The 6130-nt window shown below is 32.3% G+C and overlaps 1 pseudogene; it reads right to left on the reverse strand.

The window, feature by feature from the left end:
- Positions 1 to 2830: 2830 nt before the first annotated feature.
- Positions 2831 to 5906, reverse strand: LOC121225435 (benzyl alcohol O-benzoyltransferase-like; annotated as a pseudogene).
- Positions 5907 to 6130: the final 224 nt, after the last annotated feature.

Raw genomic sequence — 6130 nt, forward strand, 5'->3', positions numbered from 1 at the left:
CTGCAGAGCATTATCCTCCTATTTATGTGTTGGGGAGGGGTTATGGGTAGTTCTAGGCATTGTGTCAAAAAGAATAGATATGAATAGAATCTATAATGAGATTATTTAAAAAAACTACTGAATACTTTACTCAGCATACAGATTGTTTTCTCTATGTGCAAGTTAGATCTAAATCAAGATTTTCGTGCTTCGGCTTCAGCATCCTATCCATAATCCCTGCCACGACCATATTTTTAGTTTTCAATATTACTTATATTTGGCATGTATCTAATAGGTTAGGTTTTGTAGTAGTTGAATGATGTTATAATCAAATGTTATATTTTATATTCTAATAATATATATATAGTGGATATGCATACATATAAAGGTATATGCAAATTAAAATTTTCATTGCTTGATTTTATCATACTTAGTGTATATATTAGTTGTGAATTGATTGTAGTTGCTTTGACAATGAATGTGACACACTATAGCTCAGATCCGACGATTTGTTCGGGTATAGGGTGCTACATGACCAAACTTCAATATATTTTTACACTAACCCATGTAAATATTCTTATTTTATATTTATGGACTAGGTCTACATAAATGGGGTTCTAAAACTGTATTTTCCAGTACTAGTAAAGATCAAGCCATTACACCATCTCATTCTTCTGCATGAACTGCAAACCTTTGTGATGAACTCTAACCTCTTATGTGACAATTCAAAGTCACTGACCTAGCACTTGAATGCAACTTGCTCCTCCTAGAATGGATTCAATGAGAAACTCTTCTACATCTTGATTCTAAACAATTCATTACCACTAGAGTCAATGATCATACACCTTCCCCATTCAAACATCTCCTCAAATCTCTTCTCTACCAATTGCCCCACACTCGACAAGTTTTGATCAATATTAGGTACAAATAGAACATCTGAAATCAACTTAGAACCATCACAACTCTCTATTATCATTGTACCTTTTCCCTTCACTTTTAGGTACTCTTCATTTCCTATCCCCACTCTTGACTTCAATGACCTATCAAGGTCTTTAAGAAACTTCTCATCACAAGTCATGTGATTGGTGCAACCACTATCAACTAACCAACTATCACATGGAGTGCTTAATGAGAAACAAGAGGCAACAAACAATTGGTCATCTTCTTTTTTAATTGTAACATATGCTCCACCTAGTTGTTGATTTCTTGTTTCTTTGCAGAACCTATCAATGTGCCCCATCAAGTTACACCATCTACACTTCACATATAGCCTTCTCCAATACCTAAAATGGGGATGGCTTTGTTTTCCACAATACTTACATGAAGAGTACTTGTTGGAGTTTCCAACACAACTACCCTTTGTAGTAGCTTTTGAACCACTGTTGCCACAAATTTTCTTCTCTTTTCACTTCTTGCCATTTCATCCTTCACCCTACTGCATCTTTGCCTTTAGTGCTCCTTATATGCTTCCTTCCTACCTCATTAGCCTCCGTTCCTGTTATGCTTGTAAAGCACCAATCAACTTGACTACTCTCAACTATGTCAAGTCCTTGGTACTCTCCAAAGAAGAAATTGTTGCTTCATACTTCTTAGGGAGAGAAACTAGTATTTTTTGCACCAGTCTACTGCCATAGAGATTAGTCTTGAGAACCCTTACCTTGTTAGCAATCTCAATCAACTTGTCTGAGTATTTTTATTGGCTCAGACTACCTCGAGTTCCCTAATCAAGTTCAACACCTTCATGCTCTTGATCCTCTCATCTCCTTAATACTCAGCCTTGAGGTAGTCCCATATCTTCTTTGTTGATCCAAAAACCATAGTTCTATTGAAGATGGCTGGTGAAATAGTAGCATAAATGCCAGCCTTTGTTTTTTCCTTCTTGGTGGTTCTCTCTTTTTTTAGTTTGATCTGGTTCATAGTTGGATTGTTGGGAAGTGGAACAACCTCATAATCTTGCTCGATAGCTTCCCAACAATCACAAGCCTCCATGTATGCTTGTATTCTCATATCCCATGCTTGATAGTTCTCTCTATCAAACACTAGTGGGGCAAAAGCAAATAGGTTGTTTGATCTTGAATCTTCTATTTTTCTTAATTCCTTACAAATGTATCTTTCAATTTTTCTCACATGATTCTCATAGGTCCCTCAAGAAAAAAGAGGCTTTGGTACCAATGTTGTTTCAATAGAGAGCTAATAGAAGGCACATAAACTAAAAATGGAGAAATATGATAAAAATTCGTTAACCACACAATGCTTATATACATGACTCAAGCTAGAATAATCTTAGCAAATTCAACTTCCTACTCCTACAAACAAGTTAAGAAACTTAGCTTCCAACTCCTACAATCAAGCTAACAATCTCCCTAAAAAGTAGTACTTTAACTAAGACTATCTGAATGACAAAAAAGACTTTGCAGCCCTTGAGACACTAACAAAGGGTGTCTTTTGGCAAAGTATGTGTGGAGTTTCAAAAGAAGTTGTTTGTAGTTGATGTTGGTGTAGTTGATGTTGAATTTCTTGATTTATTTTGTGGGAATACTATGTTTCATGTGTTTCATCTAATCGAATTGTCTAGGTGCTTAATGATAGCACACATCATTATGACCTTTTGCTTAATGATAGTAAACTATATTGGATGGATTTAATAATGAAATAATTGTGGATGTTGCTGCTATAAAACTTAATTGTAGAATAGGGATCAACAAACAAAGCCTGTTCTTGTTGTTGTTCGTATTGTTATATTTTACTCAATTAAATTAAACTCCATATCCTTACCCAATAACTAATATTTGTGGCAACAAAAAAACAATTTTATTGCATGTAAATTTTAATCGGTATATTACACACCAAAGAAAAAATTAGAGGATAAAAAATAGAAACACATATAAGTTGATAATACAATTAACCAAGCTAAAAGATCTTCAACTCTACACAATTCAGTGCTTGGCTTACGTAACATGAAATATTCTGATTTTTTTGAGAAATACCAATCATTGCATAATAGGCTTACACATTTATTGTTAGAAATTCAAATTTAATAAAAAAAGGGTTTAGAGTATGTTATTATATATCAGCATGAACCGTTGGTTCATCCTTCAACATGTCTTCTAACTCCTTAACAAAATTTTCCATAGCGGAGGCTGGCAAACAAACTGGAACTATGATTTCATCATCTCCTTTCTTATTCTTAGATGGTATATAAAAGCTTATTAGCTCCCAACAAGTTTCTGGTCCTACAAGGACCACTTCACCCCATCCAAAATCAATATCTTTGAACTTTGCTCTTGTTAAATCCGACACGATGTAGGATCTCGCCAATTTAATATTTGGTCGACCTCTAGTGACTAATAAATCCATTGTTGATTTCATGTACTCCTCCGTTACCTTTGTCTTGGCTTGTTTCACTAGCTTTAATGCATATTCTAGTGGGTTTTGGGTTAGGTTTCCAATGTTTGATGAAGCCGCAGGGAAGCCAAGTGCATTCCCATAATATCCCAATGGCAAAGGGGGATTGAACTTGAAACGAGCATTAACGATGCAAATAAGGCGAACATCTTCATTTGGATCAAGTTCCAAAGCTTTCGTACGACAGCGCCATAAGCATGCAGATAAGATGTCAAATGTTGAACAACGGAGGTTATGGGGGACAAATCTACGGAGTGATGAAATATGGGATTGTCTAAATAAAAATGAACGACAAACCAAGTTGTCTGCCAGAATAATTGTTCCGTTTTCTGGACTTGAAGTATTGTGAGAGTACTCCTCATGCTGCTATGTTATGAGTGGTGCATCTCGAGCACTCAAGAGATGCCTTTCCCAAACTGGTGGCGTTGAGGGAGCAAGTGCACCACGTGCTATCTCTCCTACGGCAGTCATGAATTGGGAGAGGCCAGTTCCATCACCCATTGTGTGGTTAAACCGATGTGCAAAGATGAAGCCACCACATTTCAACCGTGTTACCTACTCAAATATATATAAGCTAGACTATGTCATACTCACGACCTAGGTAAAAAATAAAAATGTATTTATAAAAAAAAAGATATGTAAGAAATAAAGGAGGTTTTGCCTTGAAACAAAAAATTGAGGGTTTGGAGATCTTGATTTCTTAAGTTCAAGTACTATCATTTGTAAATTAATTTTAGGTTTAAATTATTTTTTATAAATTTTTTAAAAAATTATAGAAAGATAAAAACACCCGAGTAATAATATTTATTTTTAATATATAAAATACTTGTTAGTAAATTCTAAATTAAGTTGGTGTGGATTAATTCATGACATTTAATTGGATGCTGTATAGGTACCGATAATTTTACTTGCATAGAGCTTGAAATACTTAAATATTTTAAAAAATAGTTTTTTAATCCTTGATGTGTATTAATTAAAATGCATGGAGAAAATTTTAGAAAGTTTAAGAAAATGTATAGAGAACTTTTTTTTACAATCTGTTTTGAAAACAGTTTATTTTATTATTATTGGCAAAGTCATATTTCAATTTTTAATTTTAAAAATTTTACTATATTTTTTAACATTTTAAATTAAAATTTTATTATATGATTGCAAACATATTTTAAAAAGCAAGTAAACCTTGTGAATTTCTTAAGTTCAAAAAAGTTTAATTGTGCTTTAGTTAAATATTGATTTTATATTATTTGAACTAATTACTTATTATTTTACCATCGATTGTTTCGTTTATTTCATTTTTATTACTTTTAAAATAATAATTTGTTTTATAAATTATTTTAAAAAATTAAACAGGTCCTCATATAATTAGTAAAAATATATATTTTTTTATATTATAAAACCATATTATTTAGTGAATTAAAAAATAAACACGTAAAACTATTTGCAACACACGTAATATTGGAAATATATTTATTAACATGTTTTAGAACAATTTTAAAACTTAATTTTAAAAATATATTTACCTACATATTTTATAATATAAGTAATGTTAAAAAGTTTAAAGAGTTTTATAACAACATTTTTATAAATAGATTAAAAATCACATTTTAAAATTTTTAAAATAATATAAATTTTAAATTTCATAATTTATAATCATTAAATTAATTTTTTTGTTAAATAGTATTTAGATAATGTTTTATAATTCTTAAAAGCATTGAATTTATAGTTGTTTTAATTATTGTTTCACTTATTGGTTTTAACAATATTTTTTGAATAATCAATTTGTATTTTTTTCATATATTCATAAAAAAATATAAAAAATAAATAATATTTAATACATTTTAATTGATATACATAGTCAATCCGTACACCCCACAAGTAAAAAAACTAATATATATGATATGTAAAAAAATAATATAGTTTGATGTTAGTAAAGTGGATTACTCCTTACATGTTGTGTATAAATTAGAGAAGAATAAAGTTTAAAAAAACAAATACTTGGATTAGCAACAATGGAGAATTTAGCAAACCGTTGGAACCAGGGACATCGTAAAGAAGCTCCTCTGCACAAGGAAATGGTGGGTAAAGCTCGTCACCAAAGTCCACCAACGAAACATCAGCATCAGCCTCAATAAACAAGACACCTTCACCAGTGCAATCAACTATGAGCTTGCGGTTAGGTCCTTCCCTTAATCTACCAGCAAATGGATAATAAAACACCAGAGCTTTAGCCAATGCCTCCTTAATGACCTTAGCAGGGTCCTGCCCTTTCATGGAAAGGTTGCTCTGGTGAAAATGGAACCCTCGGACATGGAATCGGTGGCCCTCTTGATCATCAATGTCTGAGAGTGGTTTACACTCATGAGGAGTTGGCTCACATGGGACGACGAGCTCAGCTTCTTGCCTACGGACTGTAAACACTAGAGATTTGGATGGTAACAATGCCATGTGCTGAATACGATAGAAATTTCTTTTCCCTTTCTCTTTTACATTCAATCAATGTTCCTTATGAGATTTTATAGTGTGAATTTTAAAGACATGTTGGCTATATAATATATATTTGAATTGAGCAGGTTGTACATATGGTTTACTTTAGAAGTTGACAATCACTTGGCAGTCGGAATCTTTCTTAACTTAGCCACCAACCACTAATGTTTGTTTTTGAGGGACACCAACCTCTAATGTTGAATCTAGTTGTTACCTACAGGTTTTATAGTACAAGTTGTCACCAATAGTCTAGCTGTCAAAA

The sequence above is a fragment of the Gossypium hirsutum genome, chromosome D13 (genome assembly GCF_007990345.1).
Source record: "Gossypium hirsutum isolate 1008001.06 chromosome D13, Gossypium_hirsutum_v2.1, whole genome shotgun sequence".
NCBI lineage: Eukaryota > Viridiplantae > Streptophyta > Magnoliopsida > Malvales > Malvaceae > Gossypium > Gossypium hirsutum.